This window comes from Phocoena phocoena, chromosome 1 (assembly GCF_963924675.1).
Source record: "Phocoena phocoena chromosome 1, mPhoPho1.1, whole genome shotgun sequence".
Taxonomy (NCBI): domain Eukaryota; kingdom Metazoa; phylum Chordata; class Mammalia; order Artiodactyla; family Phocoenidae; genus Phocoena; species Phocoena phocoena.
The window spans coordinates 154,927,506-154,954,070 of NC_089219.1; the positions used below are offsets into that span (position 1 = coordinate 154,927,506).

The 26,565-nt window shown below is 41.5% G+C and overlaps 1 pseudogene; it reads right to left on the bottom strand.

Moving 5' to 3' along the window:
• Window positions 1-10,482: 10,482 nt before the first annotated feature.
• LOC136127489 (UDP-N-acetylglucosamine--peptide N-acetylglucosaminyltransferase 110 kDa subunit pseudogene) lies at window positions 10,483-13,618 on the bottom strand (annotated as a pseudogene).
• Window positions 13,619-26,565: the final 12,947 nt, after the last annotated feature.

The window sequence follows — 26,565 nt, forward strand, 5'->3', positions numbered from 1 at the left end:
TTCCCTGTCTGGTAATAAGGAAGAATGGCCGTGGAAAGTAACTTTTTGTGGAAAGAAATACTTGGCTTTGAAAAGGCTTGAAGTTCATACATTTTTCTTGAATTAGATTCCCCATTAATTACTTTATCCACAAAGAGGTAATTATCAGAGTTATGTAAGCAATTAAGGAGATGCTACTCCACATTCTTTCATCCTTTTGACCTTTCTCACTTTATTTCATGTGGCTATCTGAAACATCAGTGATTTACATGTCTTTTTTTTTTAACAGATTGCTCTGTGTGTGTGTGTCCCCATGATGAAAACATCATTAAAGTAAAATATCATGAATAGACTCTTCAGAAGCAGAGTCTACTTAAAGTCCTGGAAAATATGAAAGCACTAATATTCATGGACAACTCTACACTCTGAAAGTTACTCCAAATTTTGTTGATCTCTCTTTTGTCTAGGAGTTCTTCAGATTTTCTACCATGATCATTTGTTAGTTTTATAATTACATAATAAAGGCATTACATCATACAATCATTTGTTATCCATTGCAGTTTTAAAACTATTCCTTTCCTTGTCCTCAGCAGATATGTCATAGATTATTAGTACACAAGCAAAGACTTTCAACGTAACAGTACTTTATAGTGAGAAGAACTGTACTGACCTATCTCTCTATCCTAAGACAATGCACTAGGAACGCACTAGGAATACAGAGACGATCAAGGGGCAAGTTCCTTGCCTTCGAGTATACATAATCATTATAGCAAATGCTTAAATAGCACTTAGTATATAACTCACCACAGCAGTCTTATTATCCTCCTTTTTAATAGGTGAGCAGAGGAAGCCACAGGGAAGTCATAGAGTAAAGCCAGAATTTGAACCTAGGTAGACTAGTACACTCTCCACGGCTTTACTACATTAAAAAAAATATATATATATATGTTATATATATGTTTTATATATATATATATACATATATATATATATATATAAAAAACTCTAAGTATTCTAAAGTTACAAAACACTTATGTACCAAAACTCAAAAAGGAGCACACAAACTTGCATAGAAAATAAACATGTGGGCTTACCTTGTGGCGCAGTGGTTGCGAGTTTGCCTGCCGATGCAGGGGACACGGGTTCGTGCCCCAGTCCGGGAAAATCCCACATGCCACGGAGTGGCTAGGCCCGTGAGCCATGGCCGCTGAGCCTGTGCGTCCGGAGCCTGTGCTCCTCAACGGGAGAGTCCGCAACAGTGAGAAGCCCGCGTACCGCAAAGAAGAAAATAAACATGTAAAAGTTCATAAATAAACCACAATATAACCTCCTCCACATAATATACTGACTGCAGTGTCCTGGGCCTCTCCCATCCTTAGGTAGCCGGAAATTATAACAAAATAATACTTTTCACCTTTGGAAGCCACACCATCTCTCATACCAACCAATCAATTACTTCCTTAGAATTGGAAATCATAAAATATATATATATATATATATATATATATATATATATATATATAGCATTAGTGATGTAGAATCTTTGTTTAAAGACAATAACTTCAATAGCAGAGGGAACTTTACCATTGCAGCCTTCCGATAACCTCTATATTTCTCAGATTTCATGCTAAATCACAAAATGCCATGTTGTGTCTGAAGCTATTTTTTCAATAGTCCATTTTCTTAAATGGACTAGCAAAGCCGTAAATACTGAGGAACACTTTGGCTCCCAAATCCTAAAGCCATTCTGTTTATGCCTGGGTGATCATGGGGAGGTCATCGGAACTACCAGAGGACTGGCTGAAATACCAGTGTTCTGGCCAGCTTAGAAATTAGAAATTATACAGAATCCAATTTTATTTTTTTGTTATGTAATGCCTATGAGGCTTTTAGGATGTCAGTGTAAAGTCCTTTCATGTGTAATCTTTATCCATTAGATAGGGAACAATGCCAATCCCCGCCATAAATACTTTCACAACCTGACACTGAAAATCCATTGTAAGGCATAGGACCTGCAAATAGGATGTGAATCACACACATCCACTCATTCAGACAATCCACAAATATTCATTTTTAAGTCTACTATATGCCAATAATGTACCGGCCTCTCGGATGCTAAACCATGCTAAATGCTGAAACAGATATACTCAGTTCGGGCTCTCCTGGAACTTATTACCTACAGAAGTGCCTTCATTGTAAATGGTCAGGTCTCAGCCAATGCTATTATCATCAGCAGGTGACCAAATGATAGCGCTTGCTTCCCTTCAGAGGTACAAAACAGTCCTTACACCTGAATGGGATGCAAAGAATAATCTGATTTCTGTTCACCAGGGGATGAATTGAACTGTCCTTGCAGAAGAGATAACAGATGGTGTGAACTCCACATCCTAGAAACGGGCCAGGCACACGATAAGTGTTCTGCTTTTCAAAAACAAATGAACAATCACTTCCTCTCCTAGATCTTTACACCCTTCCTCTGCTGGCTACTTTCTCTCAGCTTATAAACATCTTCAAATATACCCATTTAAAAAAACTCTCAGACCTATGATTCTTTGGATATTCTTGTGGATAACCTAAGTCTCTACCATGCCTTCAGACACCTGTCCTCCCAAAAGCCTACATCTGTACTTTGGGACCAGACCTGTCTACCAGGCCCCTCTAAAGCACTGAAGATGAAGTAAGATCCTCTCGCCACGCCCAATCCCTTTCTACTGTGCTCTGTATCTCTCAAAAAGATGCAGCTGTAAGCTGTCACCCACGCTTGCTGCCCTCCCTTTTCTAACTGGTCACCAGGCCTCACCCATTCTCTCTGAGATCTGCAAAACCCGGTCCCACCTTTTATAACTTAAGTAGGACGCTTAGATTACAATTCACCCTGCACCCAATCAACTGCCTTCCACATGGAGGTCCAAGTGAGCCTCTAAACCAGAATTCCATTTCACTGTTCTTTGGTGTTTCCCGCAGCCTTCAGGATAAACATCCAAACTTCTGACAGGACAAACAAGGCGCCTTTCTGTTGGGCCCCACTGTTTTCAGTATCAACTCTCATTTCTTTCCCAAACCCTGAGTTCCAGTCCTGTACATTAGTTTTGCCATATTTTCTTACATTTCTCAAACTTCAACACACACTGCTTTCTCCTGCCACCCCAGGAGCTTCTACATGTCCTTAGAAAGAATGGCACTTCCTCCAAGAATCCTACTTTGAACTTTGCCTTCCAAGTTTCTGTACTCTGCAAAGGGGAAGGATGGCGGGGAGGGATACATTAGGAGTTTGTCATTAACATACACACACGACTATATATAAAATAATCAACAAGGACCTACTGCATAGCACAGGGACCTCTACTCCATATCCTGTAACAAACTGGACGGGAAAAGAATCAGAAAAGGAATGGAATCACTTTACTGTACACCTGAAACTAACACAATATTGTAAATAACTATCCTCCAATATAGACTAAAAATTAAATTAAAGACAAAAGAGATTCTATTGTGCTTGTGTTTACTTGCTGCCCAGTAGAAGGGAAGATTACCTAGGGCAGAAGCATCGTCTCCAGCAGCTCTTGGTTCTGACAACTCATTCAAGTGCCAGGATACTTTACACACATAACCTGCTTAATTAATTCTAAGAACCCACAGAAAGAGTGGTTTTTAATGTCATTTTACAAGTGTGGGGATTGTAGTGCAAAAGAAACCTGTCCAGGCCACAGAGAGCATAAGCCCTGGAATTCAAACCCTAAGCTGCCTTGACACCGGTGCTCTTTCCACTATATATGATACAAATATTGAAAAAAAAATTTTTTTTTCCCCTGAGACCTGTTTGGCAAGGAAATGAAACTGGGATATATCCATTTCCTAATCGCTTTGGTGTGTACCAGGCAAAGTCATTCAACAGACCAGGTAATTTCAATTTTTTTTAATTTTTTTAATTTTTTTAATTTTTAAATAATTTTTTAATTTTAAAATAATTTTTAAATTAAAAAATTTTTTAATTTTTAAATAATTTTAAAATAATTTTAATTTTAAAATAATTTTTATATACTTTTTAAAGGTTACTTTACATTTACAGTTATTACAAAATATTGGCTATATTCCCTGTGTTGTACAATACATCCTTGAGCCTGTCGTACACCCAGTAGTTTACATCTCTCACTTCCCCACCCCTGTATTGCCCCCTCTTCCCCCTCCGCACTGACAGCCATTAGTTTTTTCTCTATATCGGTGACTCCCCTTCTTTTTTGTTATATTCGTTCAATTGTTGTATGTTTTAGATTCCATATATAGGTGATATCTTACAGTGTTTCAGAGTTCAAAAGACTCTCACGACAGAAGCCAAAAGGTAAGAGCCATGTTACATTGATAAAAAGCATTTTGACTATGTAGAAGCAGAAAATGAAAAGAAAGAACTTCGCATTACATTTAATAAACGCTTAGGGAGATCTTTGTGGTACATTAGTGAACTTATTTGTGGAAATTTAGCCATGTACATTGTATTGGAGAGGCACCAAGAGTTCAAGAACTCTCACAATTTGAGTACACAATTGCCTTACCTGTAGGCATGGTGGCAGCCATTTACATAACAATGATTTGGAGGATGTTGTGTTAGTCAGCTCTTGCTTTGGAACAAATCGACCCAAAACTCAGTTCTATAAACAAGAATTTATTTTTCCTGGACCTATTGGCTAGCTGCAGTGGCTCTCTTTTAGACCTCTAGATGGCTGGTTTTGCTCCGTGTTATGGGTCAGTGTGAGGTCTGTAACACACATCTTCCTCTGGAGCCCAACTGTGAGGCCGCAGCTCCCAGGCCCTGTCTTCTCACAAAGTTCACTGAAACATAAGAGGTGAGCCCAACTGCACAAGCCCATTTAAGGCCTCTGCTGCTCATTGATGGCCATCATGTCTGCTCACACTTCATTGGCCAAAACATGTCACAGATCTAAGCTGTATTTAGAATATGTGTATTTGTTTAAAGTTGGGTGCCCTCACAGAAGAATTTTGGACAGTGTTACCTTAGCATTTTCATTGGCAGTTGCAAACGTGATAAACGCCGTGTGCACTTTTTCACCTTTGAGAACTTTTTGAAATTGTGGGACCGTTTCTATTGGAAAAGAGGAAGGTACACTTTAGAACTCAACTCTAGTTATGGCATTGTTGGGAGAATTAATGAGATAAGGTCAATACAAGTGAAAGATTTGGGAATCACATATTCATCATTAACATTAGAATGTTCTACAGAACATTCCTGGAGAATTGTGATGCTGGCTTTATGTGATTTCTATCATAAATCATTAGAATTTAACCAAGACACTTCAGTGAAACATGCATCATACAGCACATCGCATCTTAGATTTTCCTACCACTCCACAACATATCATCAATACTTCACCATAACTCAGAAACAGAAACTGAGTGAGTTCATTGTTAGCAGACGGGCTTCACAAGCAATACTAGTGCAAGTTCTTCAAATGTTAGCAGACAGTAACTCAAGCCATAAAAACAAAACAAAGAATGCTGACTAGAGCAGTTGTGTAGGGAATTATAAAAGATACTGTAATTTCAAATTTCTTCTCCTTTTTCTCTTAACTAATTTAAAAAGTAAGTGCCTAAACAATATGGCTATATTTGGATTGTTCTCTGTATATCATAAAAAAAAACATATATTTGATGATATGGCACAACGAAAGCAGTGAGAACAAAGCTGTGTTAGAATAAAAATGACAGTGGATCATAAGCTGAATCCGCAGGAAGAAAGGAAGAGAACCAGAAATGGTAAATATATTAACCCGACAAACTCAAAAATATTTATTTGACTAAGCTCTTTGAAAAAATAAGCTTGTGAGAAGTAATTATTATAATAATATGTTGTTATGTAATATATATAAATGTAATAAAAACAAAAAAGAGGGGAAGACATACAGCACTATAAAAGTACAGTTTCTGTTTCTATCTGGAATGAACCTAGTAAAAATCTGAAGAGATTCTGAGCTGTATTACATAAGCCCTAGTGCAGCCATTACTCAAACAATGTGGTTAAAAATCATTAAAGGAATTACATGTTACAGTAGAAAAGATCTACTTACTATAAAAGGAAAACGGAGGAACGACAACAGTAACAAAAAAACAAAAACATGAGACATGTAGAAAACCAAAGGTAAAATGATAGACATAAATAAATCCTACCATATCAATAATAAAAACTAAATGTAAATGAATTAAACAATACAATCAAAAGGCAGATATTGTCGAACTGGATATTAAAAACTGTTTTCTATAGGAGACACTGCTTGCATTCAAAAGTCTAATGTGTACAAAGGAAAAGGATGAAAAAGTATACAACATGCAAATAGCAACCGTAAGCATTGCTGAAGGGGCTATACTAATACGAGAAAAAATAGACTTTAAAACAAACAAAAAAGTTACTAGATATGAAAAGGGACATTTTATGATAAAGAAAGGGAAGATACAAAAATCTTTAACATATTTGCCCTGAATAAGGTAAAACCAAAATCCGTGAAGAAGAAAATACCAAAATCCATGAAGAATTGAAGGAAGAAATAGATAATTGCACAACATTAGGTAGAGGCTTCAGTACTCCCCAGTCAATAATGGATAGAACAGTTAGGCAGAAGGTCGACAACGATATAGAAGACTTGGACAAGACTATGAATTAACAAGACCTAATAAATGTTTACAGAACACTCAACCAAACAGTAAAATACTCATCCTGCTCAACTACATGTGAAACGTTTTCCAGCATAGATGACATGCTAGGCTGTAAGAGAAGGATTGAAACCCACATAACATTGCTGGTGGGAATGTAAAATGGTGCGGCCATTTTGCAAAACAGCTTGAGAGTTCCTGCAAGTGTTAAACATAGAGTTACCCTATGACCCAGCAGTTCCACTACTAAATATATACCTAAGAGAAATAAAAACTTATGTCTGCACAAAAGCTTGTGCGTGCATGTTCATAGACGCATATTTCTAAAAATAAAAGGGGGAAATAATTCAAATGACAACCGGATAAATGAATAAACAAAATGTGGAATATCCATACAAAAGAATAGCATTCAGCTATAGAAAGGAATGATCTATTGATCCATGTTACAACATGGATGAACCATTATGTAAAGTAAAAGCGGCCACACACCAAAGGTCACATATTGTACGGTCCCATTTATATGAAATGCCCAGAATAGCAAATCCGTAGAGACAGGAAGTAGATGAGTGGTTGCCTAGGGCTGAGAGAGTTGAGGAGATTGAAGAAAGCTTGTTAATGTGTAATGGGGGGACAGAAATCTAAAATTGGATTGCTGTGATGTTTACACAAGTCTTTTAGTGGTTACACTGAGAACCACTGAATTGTATACATTAAAGTGTTGAAATTATGGTATGTAAATTACATCCCAATAAAGCTGTTAAAATTATGATAATTTTATATTTTTAATTTGAAAATTCATCGAAAATGACAAATTCTTTAAAAATGCAAGCTAACAAGACTAACCCAAGAAAGAAAAAGTATCTAAAAATCCTATATCTACTCCAAAAGTTGTTTGTATAATTAAGTACCTTTACAGAAAATGATTTCCAGTGATAAATGGCTTTCCAAGTAAATTCTTCCAACTATTTAGGGAAGAAATATCGGTAATCTTACATAAAAATCTTCCAGGAAACAGAAAAGTATATATTGCTCAAACTATTTATAAGGCCAACATAAGCTTCAGATCAAAACTAAAAAGAATATTACAAGAATAGACTCACGGGCCAGTTTCTCTTTTGAACATTCATGCAAAATGTGTAAACAGAAGCACAAACTGTATCCATGGTATGTAAAACAATCATATATCACAATCAAAGTAGCTTTATTCTAGTAATGCAAGGTTGGTTTAATGTTCAAACATGAAACTGATCCCAGCATGAATTAGAGTGGGAAAAAAAGTCATGTTAAAACAGAAGTCTTGGGACTTCCCTGGTGGTCTAGTGGTTAGAACTTGGCGCTTTCACTGCTGGGGCACTGGGGTCCAATTCCAGGTCAGGGAACTAAGATCCTGCAAGCCATGAGGCAGGGCCCCGCCCCCAAAAAAAAGGAAAAAAAGAAGACTTAACCAGGAGAAGCACAAGATCGAATAAGCATAACAGATAACACCTTATGAAAAGTAGGTGAAGATTATGGAATATTCTAAAATTTTAAAACAGAAACATTTAAAGATTCAAGAGGGTGTGACAAATATTGTACATAGGCAAAAAATAAAATAAAATAAAATATATGGATGATGGAAGCCCAAAAATCCAGATGCTCATGTCCTGTCTGTGAAGATTCTCATTCAATGGGTTATGGATTTCCTCTATGTTTAAAAACCTACAGGTGTTATAAAGCAGAAACTAACACACCATTGTAAAGCAATTATACGTCAATAAATATGTTAAAACACAACAAAACAAACCTACAGGTGATTCTGATATGATTCACAGACAATGTAAAGCTTCTGCTTTACAGGAAATAGTACCAGATTATTTTGTTATTTTATAGTTATAGTAACAGGTTGTACTTTTGACCGGTAAGTCTGATGTCAAAATGCACTCCCCACTAGGGATAGAAAAGGAACTAATAGTCTCTACGTCTACTTGGTGGCAGCATGCATGTATTGCAAGGGCAATTATTGTAGGAATCCAAATGAGTGGAACATTTTAGAATTGGAAGACTACATACAGATCATCTAGTCAAGCTTCCAACTATTATAGTTGTGAAAACTAAGGCCCATATAAAAGAAATGATTTCTCTCCAAAGAGCGTTAGTGAAAGAGTATGAAATTAAAAATATGCCTGAACTTTTAATTTAGTGCTGTTTTTATTAACCTCATGTATTAGCTTAAACTTCAGTGTGACAGATTTGGGATTGAATTCTTGCTCAAATTTACAGATTGCGTGTCTTTTAGTAAGTTACCAAAACACTTTTCTTAAAAAAAAAATAGGTTTATTATTTATTTTTGGCTGCGTTGGCTCTTCCTTGCTATGCGCGGGCTTTCTATAGTTTCGGTGAGCGGGGGCTACTCTTTGTTACGGTGCTAGGTTATTCTATATCAGCCAAGGCTCACCATTTTACATATGTGAAAAGCGATGTTAAAAGTGTTTTTAGTAGGGCTTCCCTGGTGGCACAGTGGTTAAGAATCTGCCTGCCAGTGCAGGGGACGCGGGCTTGAGCCCTGGTCCGGGAAGCTCCCACATGCCACGGAACAACTAAGAGCATGCGCCACAACTACTGAAGCCCACACACCTAGAACCCGCGCTCAACAACAAAGAGAAGCCACCACGCACCTTAACAAAGAGTAGCCCTTGCTCACCGAAACTAGAGAAAGCCCGCGCATAGCAAGGAAGAGCCAACGCAGCCAAAAATAAATAATAAACCTATTTTTTTTAAGAAAAGTGTTTTAGTAACTTACTAAAAGGCACGCAATCAGTAAATTTGAGCAAGAATTCAATCCCAAATCTGTCACACTGAAGTTTAAGCTAATACATGAGGAATTGAGTTCGTATCTGAGAAAAGAACTGCCAGGTGTCATTTAGTTCACAATACACTGCTGTGGCAATATAGAAATGAATTTGCCTAAGTCATTTGGCTTTTCTCAATTATAGTAAATGAATACACTGAATGAATACTTCAATTTAAGGAAGTGTTCTTAAAAATATATTAATGTAAAAAAATATATTAATGTAGGCAACTTCAGTGGAGAACTGAAAACAAAACAAAACATTCAGGTAAAGGGTTGAAATAAAAGTACACTCAGTTGTATTCAGTTTCCTCTTGTAAATCTCTCTTTTTGATTTGTGTGGACTGTCACTTGAGAATATCTGACTTGGGGCTAAGGAAATCTAAGCCTTCTTGGCCACACTTCCAAATATTATGTCAGAAACTAAAATGATGGGTACAGGCTCAAGTGGTTTATAAAACCTATAAAAAGACTACACCAGCAAAGTCCCCATTTATCTGTAGAGTTCAGAAACTAAAACAAGGAATATTTTAGCTTAAAACCTTATCTCAAGAGAATCATATACACTTCACATGAATAAAAATACCTGAAACCAAACATTTTTAAAAGCTCCAATACTCAAAATATAAAGAAAAATATTAATCCAGAAGACTCAATCCATGATAATCACAAAATGGCTGGGCAATCTCTATCTCCCTTCCACATTAACCATCCATCCCATGGAATACCAAGGGAGATCAGACCTTCCAGACTTACCTTCCAGTCCTTCCAGACACCTGGCTGCTGCAAAATTCTATGGAGACTCCTTGTGGAACAGCAGTTTCCCATCTCTTGTGTCTCACCCTATCATGATCATGATCATGCAGGAAGCAAGACTGGCTGTGCTATTTCTTATCATTGTCTGTCACCCATCTGCAACATGGTATTGTACAGATAAAGGAGAAAGTAGTTGCCTTTCCCCAGAAGGTTGAGGCTCAGATACTCAGGGGTAATTCTCCTGTGCACACAGTCATTATTTAGGCCGGCTCAGTGACTTCAACAGGCTTAATCATGTGATCAGGTTTGTTGCCAGCTGCGTAATGCTCTCACATCTGTAGATAGAGCCGCTCTAGGTCCGTCGTGTATTGTTTGGTGCTGAACAGAGGGCTAGATGTTCTCTGCTTCCAGACTTTGCCACAAATTTTCTTCAGGTATTCTAGATCACTTCCCAGTTTTACCGCTATGTCTTCATATTCTTGTCTATTTTTAGCAATAAGCTCAAGACAGCCTAAACAAGTGAGCTGGGAAGCTGCAACTCGGGAAGCAAGAGTCTCTCTGGCATAGTCACCATGGGTGTCCCTGACCAAAGGACATCCATCCCTGTGGTGTGTCCATTACAGAGCGGAGTGTCCAAGCAGACATCAGCCAGCTGGCTTCTCCGAACATATTCTTCTTTAGAAGCAACAGGTGAAAAAATGATACGGTTCTGGGGAAGGCCCATATTTTGTGCGTACTGTTGAATATTAGGTTCTCCTACTGCTGGAAAACGCAACAGCCACAGTACACTATTGGGAACACGCTTCAGAATATTTGCCAACATCTGCAAAGTAGATGGGTCAATTTTATATAACTGATTAAAGTTACAGTACACAGTGGCATCTTCCGGTAACCCGTACTGAGAACGTGTGGTTACAATAATGGTACGGGGAACCTCCTCTCCAGTGTCAGCCTTAATGTTGATCTGGGTAGTTGCCAGTCCATTGCTAAGACTGAATCCATTAATTGTTATCTGAATAAGTCCTCTGTTAATCATTTCAATAACTGTTTCTGCAGTAGTAGTCATAGGAATGACAGGCATATTAAGAGCTGTATTGCTGCTGTCTGCATTGCTTCTTCCATCAGGACATTTCATCTTGACAATTTGCACATCTGGGAGACTATAAAGAAATGCTTTGAGGTCGATGCCATTCAGTACAATCCGATTGTCATAAATGTGCCCATTGGACTTAAAATCGATGACTGCTTTCTTCTTCAGGTGAGGGAACATATTAGCATGATCACCAATAAAGAAAGTATGGGGCATATAAGCCAGTTTCTCAGAATACTGCTCATCAACTTCAGCAGGTGAAGTTTCCTGGTCAGTGATGATATAATCCATGAAAAGCACGCCACTGGTCCCAGGGTAGCCCAGCCATATTGCCTGAATAGGAGCTGGCCTGAGAGCAAAGAGTTCATTTCGAGCACCACTGGTATAACCATTCAGATTTACAAGGATGTGTATACCACCTTGATGGATGCGATCAGCTGCTTTCCCATTGCATGGAATCTGAGAAAAATCAGTGAAATGATGGGCTTCTGCCATCACCTTCGCTCGGAAGTTTGTGCCATCATCTGGGCTCAGGGCATAACAGAATACCTCAAATTTATCAGGACTGTGCATGCCTGGAATAGACTGCATAAGATGAGAAGTAGGATGATTCCCAAAGTCAGAACTCACGTATCCTACACGCAGTCGACCATCACTGAGCTTCAAGTCTTTTGGATGTTCGTACGGTGGTTTATGAAGGACACTGATCTCATCCAAGCAGGGGTTCCCACGGCTCTCAGCAATAGCCTTCCTGAACCCATGAGAAAGAGGATAGAGCATTTTATGATGAGGCTGCACAGAAGGCAAGCTATTCTTCTCCAGCTGGTCAGCCACAATGCTGACCTTCTTCATTCGCTCATCATAGTCTGTGCAATCACAGACAATCTACAGTCAATGAGCCAAATCACAAGAAGCGTCAGGAAAATCAGGTTCAAACTTCAGAGCAGTGCGATAAGAAGCAATTGCTTCTGGAATATTCCCTGAATACTTGTGAATGGAAGCCAGATTGCTGTGGGCATCCGCAAATGCAGGGTTAATCTGAATGGCACGAGTATAACACGGCAAGGCTCCCTGAACATCCTGCATCTCCTTTAGAGTGTTTCCCATGTTACAGTAGGCGTCAGCAAAGGTAGGACTGATTCGAACAGCCTCATTATAATGCATCAGAGCTTCCTGCTGTTTCCTCTGCTGCTGCAATACACTTGCTAAAGTTGAATGGGCAATAGCAAACTCTGGGAAGACTTCTAATGCTTTACAATACAAGCGAACTGCCTCTTCAATGTTTCCCTGGTCTTCTGTGATATTGGCTAGGTTATTCAGAGAGTCTGCATGGGTGGGGCACAGCCGCAGAGCTGTATTATAACAATCTTCTGCTTCGGCAACACTGCCCTTCTCTTCCAGAGCGTTGGCTAGGTTGCAGTAAGCATCAGGGAAATGTGGTTGCAATTCAATAGCTCGCCTGTAGGTGTCTATTGCCAGATCTATCAGGCCTTGCTCATAGTATACACAAGCCAGGTTGGCATGTACCACTGCATGACATGGGCTGAAGCTTAGGGCTCAAAGGTAGGCTGCCACAGCTCTGTCAAAAATCCGTGCCTCTTTCAAGACATTTCCTAAATTGATATAAGCATCCAGAAAATTGGGGTCAAGGGTGACAGCCTTTTCAAAGTGATGAATTGCAAGCCAATCTCCCCCTGTGCATTGAAAACACAACCAAGATTACTCCAAGTTACTGCAAAGTTCGGTTGCGTCTCCATTGCTTTCAAATAACATGCCTTGGCTCCTTCCAAGCGACCCAGGGCTTTGAGCAGGTTCCCCAGGTCACTGTGAACACAGTACAAATCAGGATTGCACTGAAGAGCAGAGACGTAGGCTTGTACTGACCCTTCCATGTCGCCTGCTGCTACCAAAGCGGCTGCCAGGTTAATATAACCATCGATGAAATCTGGTTTGAGATGCAATGCATGCCGTTAATGCTCCATTGCTTCCTGCAACTGCCCTCTTTCCTTGTACACAGTCCCCAAATTCGAATAGGCTTCTGCCAGAAGAGGGTTCTGTTTAATTGCCAGAGTACTAAAGTGGGCAGATCTGTCCAGCCTTCGACACTGGAAGTGTAGAGATGAAAGTAATAGAAGTACTCCAGTATTGTCTGGTTCTTGTCTCCACAGCTGCATGCAGTGTCTCTCAGCTGCCTCAAAATCTCCTGCCTGATATTCTCGATGTGCCAACTCAGCTAACCCGTGGAAGGAAAGCATACGTTTCGTTGGTTCTGGGCTGTTGGCCACGTTGCCCACAGAAGATGCCATCTGGAGAAGGAGAGAGTGAGAAAAGGGGGTAATTAAGTCCCGCTGCCGCCACTACTGGCAAGAATGTTTCTAGAGGTAGCAAATACGAGGGCAGCAGCCGTACCACTGCTTTGGCAGGCTTAAGCGGCGGCAACAGTTACAGGCACCGAACCTTAGGAACTCTGGTTGGCCATCTACCTCTCACGCTCTTGAAATCTTAATTCTTAACCCTTCCCTCTTCCACCATTTTTCTCCTAATCAGGGAATAAAAATTACCTATACACTTGCCTTAGAAGAAATCAAAAGTCAGTAGTCCACTTTTTAAAATTTTGTTTTCTGTCCAGTTGGAAAGGAAATACATGATTGACTTTACTTCATCATTCATATAGTCAATGTGGAAAACATTAGGGCCGTGAATTTCCATACAATAAGATCAGAAAATTTTAAATTGGCCTTCCCAATGCACTAATAAGTAACCGATATTGTATATAATGCTAAAATCTTACAGACTGAGTTTGATATTTTAAAAGTTCTGAAAGGATTAGCTAATTTCTCCTCATCATATTTCTCATGCCTCAAACCTGAGTATTACTTTTTTAAAAATAAATTTATGGGCTTCCCTGGTGGCGCAGTGGTTGAGAGTCCGCCTGCCGATGCAAGGGACACGGGTTCGTGCCCCGGTCCGGGAAGATCCCACATGCCGCAGAGTGACTGGGCCCGTGAGCCATGGCTGCTGAGCCTGCGCGTCTGGAGCCTGTGCTCCGCAACGGGAGAGGCCACAACAGCGAGAGGCCCAAGTACCGCATTAAAAAAAATAAATAAATAAATAAATTTATTTATTTATTTTTATTTTGGCTGTGTTGGGTCTTCAGTGCTACATGCAGACTTTCTCTAGTTGCGGTGAGTGGGGCTCTTTGTTGCGGTGCCCGGGCTTCTCATCACAGCAGCTTCTATTGTTGTTCCACAACTCTATGGGTTCCTTTTGAGGTCCTATGAAGAACCCTAGAAATTAGTTCATGGAATTATAGGTTTTTGCAAAATTGTCAAAAGTGAGATATTTTAACTTCCATCAGGTAAGACCAGCGTCTCTTCTTTGCCAATTTTCCTTCTATCATATTCCGCTATGTTGGATCATATTGGAATGGCCACAGGCTTTTTTGAAATCTGGCTAAGGAGATTTTTTTTCTTCTGTGGTACGCGGGCCTCTCACTGTTGTGGCCTCTCCCGTTGTGGAGCACAGGCTCTGGACGCACAGGCTCAGCAGCCATGGCTCACGGGCCGAGCCACTCCGCGGCATGTGGGATCTTCCCGGACCGGGACACGAACCCATCAGCAGGTGGACTCTGAACCACTGTGCCACCAGGGAAGCCCTAAGGAGATGTTTTAAGTCAGGCTATTATTGATTTTCAGACACCACCATATGTAATTGACTATATACTATCCCATTACAGGAATAAATTCCAGTACTCATACTGACTACTCTACTGACTTAACTAGCACAAGACACAGAAGCATAAGGATAAAAACCAACTTACAATATAGCCATGTCTTGCACTTCACAGCTCTCAAAGCATGTGCGTTTGAAGAAGAAAACAACTGAAAATTACAAAACCAGAAGCTATTCTGTGGAAGATTATTTCAATCATCAGGCATGTGAAAGATAAGTCAAAGACTCGGTTCTCATCAATGCTTAGTCAAAACGGAAATTTTCTTCTGTCAAGAATATACTCCAGGGGCTTTCCTGATGGCACAGTGGTTAAGAAGCCACCTGCCAATGCAGGGGACAAGGGTTCGAGCCCTGGTCCGGGAAGATCCCACATGCCACGGAGCAACTAAGCCGGTGTGCCACAGCTAGGGAACCTGCGCTCTAGAGCTCGTGAGCCACGGCTATTGATAATAATAATAGTCCTCGTGGATTATTACCTAGACATTTACGGCAAATGGATGTTACTCATATCCCGTCTTTTGGGAAATTACAGTTTGTTCATGTCACTATCGATACTTATTCTGATTTCCTCTGTGCTACGGCACAGACCGGAGAAGCTACTAAACATGTTAGCACTCATTTATTACACTGTTTTGCTTTCCCAAAATGAGACCTTCCCAAAATTATTAAAACAGGTAATGGGCCCGCTTACTCTAGTGCTGCTTTTGCAACATTTTGTAATTCATTACAAAATTACCCATATTACAGGCATTCCATATAACCCTCAAGGACAAGGTATTATAGAACGTGCAAATAGATCTTTAAAGCTAACTATTGAAAATATAAAAAGGGGGGAATCGTATATAACAACACCACATAACCTTATAAATCATGCTCTGTTTATTTTAAATATTCTCACTGTTGACAAATTTGGCTGCTCTGCAGGAGAAAGGTTGGTGGCTGAGCCAAGATTGGCCTCTCAATCTCCAGAGGTCCTCTGGAAAGATCCTTTAACCAGCACCTGGTGTGGTCCTGATCCTGTGTTGATTTGGGGACGTGGTCATGTGTGTATCTTTCCCAGAACAGCGCCTGGACCTTGCTGGCTTCCTGAGCGCTTAGTCAAGCAGATAGATGGCTCGCCACAGCTCACAACTAGTTCAGAAGATGAAGAAGCTCTGCATCTCTCCCGAAAATTTGACAGTGTTGATTCAGAAGAAGAAAAAGAAGAGGAGAGCACTTGCCAGGACGACTCCAAGGAGTGATGTTCCAACTTGGGGACAAATTAAACTGGTTTCACGAGCTCAAGAGTTAGTGAAACAACAGAATAATCCTGTTACACCTGTAACTTTATTTTTGGTTATGTTGGCAACCATTTCATGTGTTCCCTCTGTTAATGCAGCAACTTACTGGGCTTATGTACCTGATCCTCCACTATTACAACCCATATCTTGGTCTGAAGCAGAGTTTCCTGTATTTTACAATGATAACTGTTTATGGGCCTCTTATTGGGAATATAAAATAAATCAGTATGTCTGTAAATTATACTAACTGGTTTAGTACCCATCCTGTCTGTCTTAGCCCATTGAATCCGGAAACTGGACGTGTAAAGCCTATTAGTTATGAGCATACAGATGTTTATGAGGGAACGGATCGATCAATCGGTCTTGCTCTTTCAGAGTATTAATCATGCTCACTTTGCTAATCAGTTAGCTCAACATACCAGTCTTGCTTTATCTTTACAAAGTCACATAGATTTACAGATTAATAACAAGTTAGATGAATTTAAAAACGCAATTTTGGGGATTGGAGATCAGATGGCAGCATTAAAATTGACGATGCGTTTAGCTTGTCACGCAAAGTATACATGGATGTTTGTTATTCCTTAAAAGTACAATGACTGTATTTGGGAATGGGAAAAAGTAAAAATGCATCTGCTGAGTGTTTGGTCAGATAATAATATTAGTTTTGATCTTAAGAAATTAAATGCTGAAATTCAGGATATACAAAATGCACATCATGATGATGTTTCGCCAGAAGATGTAATTCAAACTTTACTGCACCATTTACAGTGGTTAAACCCTCAGTCTTGGATTACCGGAAGGTTGTCAGGATTTATTACCCTGGCCATAATTTGCCTATTATTGATAATAATCTTCTCATGTCTGTTTTGTGTCCTCTTGCTAGAGTATACTACTCTCGGTACTAAACTTCATGGAATTCTTTTGCAGCAAAAGTTAAAAAATAAAAAAGGGAGACCTGTGGGAAGCAGTCAGCCTTGAGAGCAGGCTACGGACATGCCAGGCATGCGGCCGCTGCTCGAAGGGACTGTCCCTACTTGTTCCCCTCTTGTTCCGTTCCATGAGAGATAAATCACCAGGGACCAGAAATCAGAAAGAATGTAAAATGGGACAAGCAAAGCTGTCTCCACCCTGCACATGCAGGTTATTTTTGATGCTTCTGGGTTTATGGGTTTCCTCCCAGGGAAGTTAACCTTGAGCCGAGACAGTCTGTAGATAATGTAAACCACCATCTGGCAACCCTCCTTTTTCTAGTCTATATTATCTGCAACTGTAGCATAATAAAATTTGCCTTGCAACCATCAGCTGTCTTGGTCCTTCTGACCCCATTCGTCGGTGCTACTTCAGTTCCTTACCCCTTCCCTTCTGACCCAGGGCGGTGAAATCCTCTTTCTCCGGCTTGTCCGCCTCACACATGAATATATGTTTTTGTCTTGCTGTACTGCACCTGTGCTGTCTATTAACAGATATTTTGTCTGCTAGTAGTGTTCTAGATTATGTCTTTCCGAAGCGCTGAGGCAATGCACCTATTCTGTAGCTGCAGCTGATGCCTGAATGTATCCTAGCTGACAAATAATTGATTAATAAGAACTTGAATTTCTGAAAGATTTGTACTGTTAACCAAAATCTGAGCAAGGAGACTCAAATGTAATGCTTAGCCAGAATTACATGTTAATGAGCCATTTAACAGTGTAAATCAAAGAACATCAGTGTAAGGACTTCTTTTATTTTTTACCTGCTTGAAATATCAGTTAAAGTTTGCCAGCTTGGTTGCAGATGAACGGACGTTTGAAGTTCACCAAACTACTTAATGTGGGATAGGATAATAGACTTCCAGCGCCCTCAAGGCTGTGACCTTGCAGCCATTTTACATAGCACATCCTCCTCCTATAGGGATGAACCTTTCCCTGGCCCAAAAAGTAGCAGATCTGTTGAAGCTTTGCTTATTGTAACAGGCTTTTGTTTCCAGGTTACATGTCTGTGGAAGACTTAATTCTGAATAGAGATATAGATATTACTGGAAACTGTTTTCTCTATTATACTGATTTATCAAAAAAGTAAAACATTTAAATTGTGCTACATAAATTCAGAAATTGTCTTGCAATCTTTAAACAATAAATGAATGAATTGCCCTTAAAAAAAAAAAAGAATTAAGCAGTTAGGCTTTGTGGGCCATATACAGTTTCTGTAACTTCTCCTACGCTTTTTTCTTCCACAACCTTTCTAAACGTGAGAACCATTATTAGCTCACAGTCCCACAGATCCAGGCTGAGAGCCTGATTTGATTTGTGGCCATTTTTTGTCGATTTCTGCTCTGCGTCCTTACTGATGCAGAGGAGGGGGACCGTGTTTGAGTAATCACTTCTTTGAATCAACTATTGGTCTTCTGGGGCTTGTCCTTACTCTCCTACAGTCTCTAATCAACATGACATCCAGAGAAATCTTGTTAAAACATAAGTGAGATCATGTCACTTAAGTCTCTTCAATGGCTCCTTCACAGGAAAAGCAAAGTCCTCAAAGTGCGTCCACAGCCCTAGAAATGTGGGCCTGTGTTTCCTGTCTGTTTCCTTCTCCTCTCCAGTTTGCTCCCTCTGTTTTCCACACACTGACATCCTTTCTGCTCCTTGGATACTCCAAACCCACTCTTGCCTCATTGCCTTTCCATCTGACTGTTCCCTCTGCTTGTACTATTCACTTCCCAGATATGCACCTTGCTCCCTCTTACAACCTTAAGTTCCCTCTTATATTTTATCTTCCCCAGAAAGCCCTCATCGATCACTTAGTTTCAGATTGCATCCTCCTCCTACCAGCTAACAATCTCCATCTCCCTTCCCTACTTGCTGTTTTTCTCCAACACTTACCTGACATATTATTCTATCCATTTATTTAATTTTTATTTACATATTTATACTTAGGAATTTTTTTTTTTTTTTTGCGCTGCGCAGGCCTCTCACTGTTGTGGTCTCTCCCACTGTGGAGCACAGGCTTGGGAAGCGGAGGCTCAGCGGCCATGGCTCATAGGCCTAGCCGCTCCGCGGCATGTGGGATCTTCCTGGACCGGGGCACGAACCCGTGTCCCCTGCATGGGCAGGCAGACTCTCAACCACTGCGCCACCATGGAAGCCCTATACTTATGATTTTATATTTGCTTATTTACTTTTGTCTCCCCCCTCAGCTCAAGAGAGACTATATTCATCCGTGTTAATCACTGCTGTATTTCTGGAACATGCCTATAAATCATACTGAAGAATGGTGCCTGAAATTTGGTAAGGGATCAATCAGTTTTCTTGGCTGGATGAAGAAATGTGTTCATAAATGAATGAACAGATCTTCGGGGCTTCTGATTTGAGGACTAATGGGAAGAGGATGGCAAATGGTTGGGACAGGGTACTGCAAGAAGTAGTATTTGGAGTACTCTGATAGCTATCTTAACAGATAAGATTGTGTTCATTTAAGTAATTTTAATGAGAGAGCTGGGAACTAGGGACACACAGCATTACGGTTTTTATAATGCATTCTGTAGAGTTCTTTTTAAGTCTGTACAAATATCATTGAAAATATATGCATACATATACACCTCTGTTAGTGCTTTACAAGAGCCCCTCAAGGAAGGGGTCGTAGCAACTCTCAGTATTCTTCCTTTATGAAGAGCTTAATTTATTCAAAGTTACATCATAATTATTTGTAACTGTGAAACTAGAATTATTGAATAGACCCTCCCTTGAAACGTATGACATTAATAAAACCAACAAAACTTTGTTCAGTTTCCAATGATAGACACACTACAGACTCAATTATGGGCCATCCAGTTTAATGAAGGGAAGAAGTGATTTAACAAATATAGAGTAAACATATCCTCCATAGACAAACATTATCCTCCATTAATGTTAGTAACGGATACTGTGGGCTCCAATGCCTTCAAGATAGCGTGAGACCATCATCTCTGTGTCATGGGCAGGGGGATGTTCAGCCAGGATGTCTTTCACTGTCACTGAGAAAAATTTCCATAATATATAATGATACCTACTGAAACTGATATGGGGCATTTGGGTAATAAGGAATCCATTAGCATATTTTTCCGGAAGCCTTGACTACAAAATGAAGACAGTAGATTTGGACACTTTCAGCCATGAAGAAGTTGTTTGGATATTCATCTTTATGCCTAGTGAAATAAGCTTATGTCATCTCTGCAGCTTCCCATATGCCATTTTCCCACCTCTGTTTTATGTTTGAAAAGACTTTTAGAAATTGAAAGTCAAGTTAAAAAGTGAGTGACAACTTAAATGATATATGGAATATTTTGCTGACTTACAAGAGCATGCAGAATTAAATATGACACAGCTCAAATGTTTATTTTAACGTGTATGTTGAGGTGGAGTTTTCAAGGTGCCAGAAAACGAGATTTCACCTTCCAGTGTGTGTTACCAGTTCTGTTCATTGCACAGAATCATCTTCATAAAACATACTGTTTTCTATGTACCTGGTATATATCTCAATTAGTTTGAAGAATTTCTCAGGTACCTCTTAATATGTAGTGCTCCAATTCCAATCTTGCCATGTCTTGTACCAGTGACACAGCACACAGGAATTTTATTTCTCTATTTCTTTGGGTTGTTCAGAACCCAATGAAAGAACAATGGAATGGGATCAAGGAGATCAGGGTTCGTGTCCCAGATTTACCATAAAATAATTGTGTCCTCTTGGGAAATTTATAGTCATTCTAGGTCCCTTTTCTTTACTTTGACAGAGCTGCACTGGATGACCTCAAATAATATAGCACTCTTTCAGTAGTAGCTTAGATGTCATTGGTATTCTGAAACAAATGAAGACAATGACACATGAAGCTGTGCAACATCTCTGTAACGCTGTTGTCTTAGAGTTGCCTCCATTTTACAGATGATAAGATGACTGTGCATAGAAGTAGATGTTTGGAACCAGCGGTTCCAAAGTAAGTGGAGGTAAACCACAAATTTCCTTCCTTCCTGAAGCTCACTTAGCCAAAACATAGGCTTCTGAATATTAAGCCCTAAAGCATATTATCAGCTATTCTTCTAGGATTTCCAACTAATAGCAGGAGGTTTTGAAATTCTTAAAAGATCATCTAATTTTGTGAGATTTACAGCTCTATTTTCCTGTCAGGCACGTTGTATTAGTGCCAGACAATCATCTGAGGTTCTGGATGCTTCTCTGAACCTCTTGAAGTTTTCTTCTTGCTATCTGAAATTCATGCCAGATAAGCCTTTTTCTAGGGCGTATGTATAGACTTGTGTATTTTTATATAGGAAAGCGATGCAGTGAGTCCAGTCGGGGGTTAAGCCCTCATTCTCAGAGTGGTATTGAGCTCCTGGTGAAATACAATCATCATTTCCTCAGAAACGAAAAGCAGTTATCTCAGGTGTATAATCCCATTAACTAGTTATACATTTACGTATGATACATGGATTCATTGTACCTACGAGGTGTGTTCTCTTTGGGAAGTACAAAGCTCTTAGAGACATAGGTTGTTCATTTTTTTGTTTTCCCACAAATACTGTGACCCTTTGAGCAGGAAGGTCTATATTTTACTAACATCTAGAACCAGCAGTTAACACGGTGTCTAAGATGTAGTCAATAAATATGAAATAGATAAATGAACACATTTTTATGTAAGGGCCAGGACATGGACAAATAGAAATTTTTCATTTTCAGTCACAAAGCAACAACAGACATAAAAATGATACAGACAACAAGTGCTACGGTCATTCAAAGAAGGCATAGAATAGATAGAAGGATCTCCTCTATGGCACAGGGAACTATACTCAATATTTTGGAATAACATCTGTATGGGCACCTGCTCCACACCAGGCCCTATGACACGTGCTTACATACTTTCCGTCTCCCCCATCCTATGGGGAAAGTACCTCCGCTATAGATTTAACCTTTGCCTCCCCCAAAATTCATATGTTGAAATCCTAATCCCCAAAGAGATGGTATCAGAAGGTGTGGCATTTGAGAGGTGATAAGGTTATGAGGGTACAGCCCTCATGAACAAAATTAGTGCCCTCATAAAAAAGACCCCGCAGAGGTCCCTCAACTTTTCTGCCATGGGAGGTGACAGAGAAAACACGCCAACTGTTACCCAGGAAGAGGATACTCACCGGACTGTGAATCTGCTCGCACCCTGATCTTAGACTTCCCACCTCCAGAACTATGAGAAATAAATTTCTGTTGTTCATAAGTTACCCAGGCTCTGGTATTTTGTTATAGCAGCCCCAATGGATTATGATCACCTCTGTCCTTAGATTTCAGACCAGAAACTCAACTTTGTAGAGGTTACGAGGACCCTAAAGCCACTCAACCAGGCAGAGGCAGATTTGAAATTTAAGTCACCAATGCCACATGTAAGTCTATCAGACCCTGTCTCCAGACATGATGTCATGAACAAGAGCTAATGCAACAAAGAGTTTACATGCAGCAAAACAATTAGCAAACAAAGTAAGAATATAGTAGACCGACTGTTTTGGTCACCCAATAGCCATTCACCACTCTTCCAGTTGAACAGAAGCCATGCCCCGTGGGCACATTCAGCCCTGCTGTTTTCACTTCCCAGATTTGAGGGGTAGGAAATTATTATCCCTCCTGGCCATCAGCACCCTGACCTCTACCACCCACTGGGCCAGCTTCAAGAACAGCTGGATCCACCTGTTCAAATGAAACAAGTCTGCTCTCTGTGGTGTTGGCTTCTAGTTCAAGCAGCTCTCCCCACATGATAGCAAAGCTGGCTCCCAGCGGTTGCAAGCATGAATCCTACCAGCCTAGGCGTCCCAACAGATACTTTTAAAGTATTTTTTCCCCAAAACTCCAGTTAAAAGTCCTAGGCTGATTCCAATTTGATCTGCTCTGGACAAACATTTTCTTTTGAACCAAGAAGGCTGCCAGACAAAATACAGGATGCCCGCCTCGTTAAAGCTGAACTTCAGATAAACAGTAATTTTTTTAGTAGAAGTATGTTGCATGCAATGTTGAAGACACCCTAAAAAGTCGTGGTTTTCACCTAAGGTTCATCTTTAACTGAGCGCCCCGTGTGGGCTTTGCCGGCTGTGGTGGGGGCTGAGCGGGGTCGGCGGGGACTGGTTGGAGGGGTGGGGGGAAACGACTGTGGCCCGAGCCGGGTTGCACACCCAGCCCACAGCGTGCAGGGAGAGAGGCGCAGCCTCGTCTCCGCTGCAGGAGCTGAGACGGGGAGAAGGGGAGCGCCCCAAAAGGAAACCAGCTGCCCCTCCCAGGAGAGAGGAGATGGCTGTTCAGCAAGCAGAAACAGCAGAGGAGTCCGAGCACAGAAGCGGCGGCCTCTGAGGACGCGGCGCACATGTTTCTGGTGGGCGAGGGGCACGCGGGCCGGTCCGTGGGATAGAGGGGAGCCCGCGCCGGCCCCTCCGCCTCCCGAGCCTGTGCGTTTCCCTAAAAGAGCCGCAGCTATGCAAACTGACGGTTCACAGTTGTGATAAATCTCCTTAGGAAAGCACTTCGATTAAAGTCACATCTAACTAGAACGCAAGGAGTCACCCCTGAACAAATCAATTGGGAGAGGGGCAGCTTTGAGCGCTCACCCACCCCGCTGTTTTGCTTTCCCCGCAGGACGAGGGCCGCTCACTGGGTCGCGGGGACAGCGCGCTGTCTCAGCTGGGGAAGAGGCGCTTCCTCAGGACACATGTAAAACCCAAAGTGTGAAAGGAGGCCTTTATTCCATTCCTTTGGGGGATTGCTTAATGATGTAAAGCCCAACTTGGTTTCAGATCTGCCTGTCGTTTCCGTGACAGAACCTTCCGGGGGGGGGGGGTCCACCAGCAGCGGGGTGGCCAGGCGCCACAGGACTGTGTTCTCGTTCTCAAGCCAGTTCATCTCCATCTGTAGCATTTTCAGAGAAACTCTCGGATAGGTTTTCTCCAACAGGTTCTTTTTCCTTCAGTTTATAAAGTCATTCTCCTGCACAAAATGAACGGCCTGAAGACATCACTGAGCCTCTTTTTCTCCCAGGGTCAGGGCCAGCACGGCCCCCAGACCACAGGGGTGCAGGACCTCACAATGCGCTTCAGCCCTTCCCCTCCCCTCCCGCCCCTCCCACCCTGCCCTACCCCTCCCCTCCTCCCCTGCAGAAATCACATCCCTTTCTCCAGACTCCCCACTTCAGCTTGAATTCCAGCAGATCTTTACCCTGCCAGTTAGTAATTCAGGACTAATAAGGTGATTGCTTTCATTTATGGTAGCAGTTGGGGGGGGGGGGATGAAATGGCTTTGCCCCTGTTCTTGTTGGAAAAGTAAATTACACCCACTGTCACTTGAGATCTTATTTTTGCCCCCAATCAAGCAAATTAGCAGCGTGGTTCATTTTCCCAGCATTCACTCCTGAACAGATGGCAGTGCCCTGGAACGTGGCTTAGAGCTGTGTGGTCAGTGCAATTGTTTGGGGCTGTTTGTGCCGACCATGACAGGAGACGCCTGTTTCCCAAAAGAAGAGTGGCCTTTGTCTTGCTTAGGCCAACGAGCTGCCCGGAGCGCTGCCCGCCTGGCTTCTGAGGAAGATGTACACCGCCATCTAGTGGAGTTTGGGGCTCAGTGCAGTGTGCTCGCTCTCCCGCCTTTCCTTCCGGCCGATAAGGACAAGCAATAATGCTTCTTGTAAATTCCTAAAAATAGGGAGGTCTCATTATGTCACCAGGAGTGAAATGTTTGCCTCAATGTCTGTAACGAAAGTGCAACCCCATGCTTGCACAACGTCTGTCTTGTCAGTAGTCCTATTTCATCCCGATGTTTAAGTCAAGACGGGATCGTCATTGTCTGAGCAATGGGTATCTCTGTGAAGCTGGGTAGTTCTCCCCTGTCCCAAGTGTGGGAGGAGACAGTCAGCACCTTCACAGGCGCCTTCATCTCTGCAGCCTCGCCATCACTCATCTCGCCCACAGCAAGCCCGATTCCAAAGTGCACAGGGTAGAGGCGTTCGAAAGTTGGCTTGTTCAACCAGGGGCATTGCCACTTCCCAGCGGGAGCCACAAACACACCCACATCCTAAGACTCTTTTCAGTCTTGGCGTTGAGGGGGTTCCCACTCTGTCCCCTGACTACACACAAGTCAGTGTTTTTTTCTTTTCCATTCATTCTACCTAGATGAAGAGCACGTTGATCTCCCCAGTTTTAACACAGGAACCATGATTTTCTTGGGTTTTGTGTACTGGGGAGGCGGGGGGAGAGATTGGGAGAGAGAGCAAGTACATCCCAATATGGAAGGGCTTGGGGCCGTGGTTCTCAACCAGGGGCAATTTTGCACCCAGGAGACATTTGAAAGTGTCTTGGGACACTTTGGATGGTCACAGCTTACGCGAGGCTAAATGTCCTTCCATCACAGGACAGGCCCACAGCAAAGAAGCATCCAACCCCACCCAGCAGTCTTGCTGAGGCTGAGAAAGCCTGCTTTAGGCTCTCAGGTATCACCCTCCAGCAAGCCGGTGAGAGCGCTGATTGTCCTCAGATGCGCCACACTGCAGAGACTGTGGATAGATAATTCATCCTCTCCCAAGTCAGTACTGACCACCGTTTTTCTTCTTTTAGACTCTACCATTTTAAACATAATTTAGCGGTCTCTTTTTTGTCCCTCTGCTCTGCTGGGAAGAGAAAGGATTGGAAAGGGGGAGGGGGAGGTGACAGAAAAGGAGGATTAGAGGCCTGACCTGTTTCTCCTGGAGAAGCTGGGCACATTCCTCTCTCACAAGCTTTGTGACCCAGCAGGGTACAATTAAAGGCACAACAATTTGCTTGTTATTCAAGTCAGGCATTAGTCCAGGTAATGGCATGCTTGGTAGAGAGATGGACTTCCTTGTTTGGAGCTAAGCACAGGACTAGCTGAATTCTCCATGGGGAAATCTTGATTTGTTCAGGTCTTTCATGTTTTCTACAGAGAAGGGATTATGTCTTCCTAAAGAGGGGCCTTGCTTAAAAAGCTACAAAATTATAAGAAAAGGATTTAGGGCAGAGGGGCCTGTGGTTACGTAGCTGAGGGGTACAGGGGATTTCAGAGCCAAGGATTATTTAAAGCCATAAAGTTAAAAAAAATAATTGGTTTAGGGACTCCCCTGGTGGTGCAGTGGTTAAGAATCCACCTGCCAGTGCAGGAGACATGGGTTTGAGCCCTGGTCCGGGAAGATCCCACATACCACGGAGCAACTAAGCCTGTGCGCCCCAACTACGGAGCCTGCACTCTAGAGTCCACGA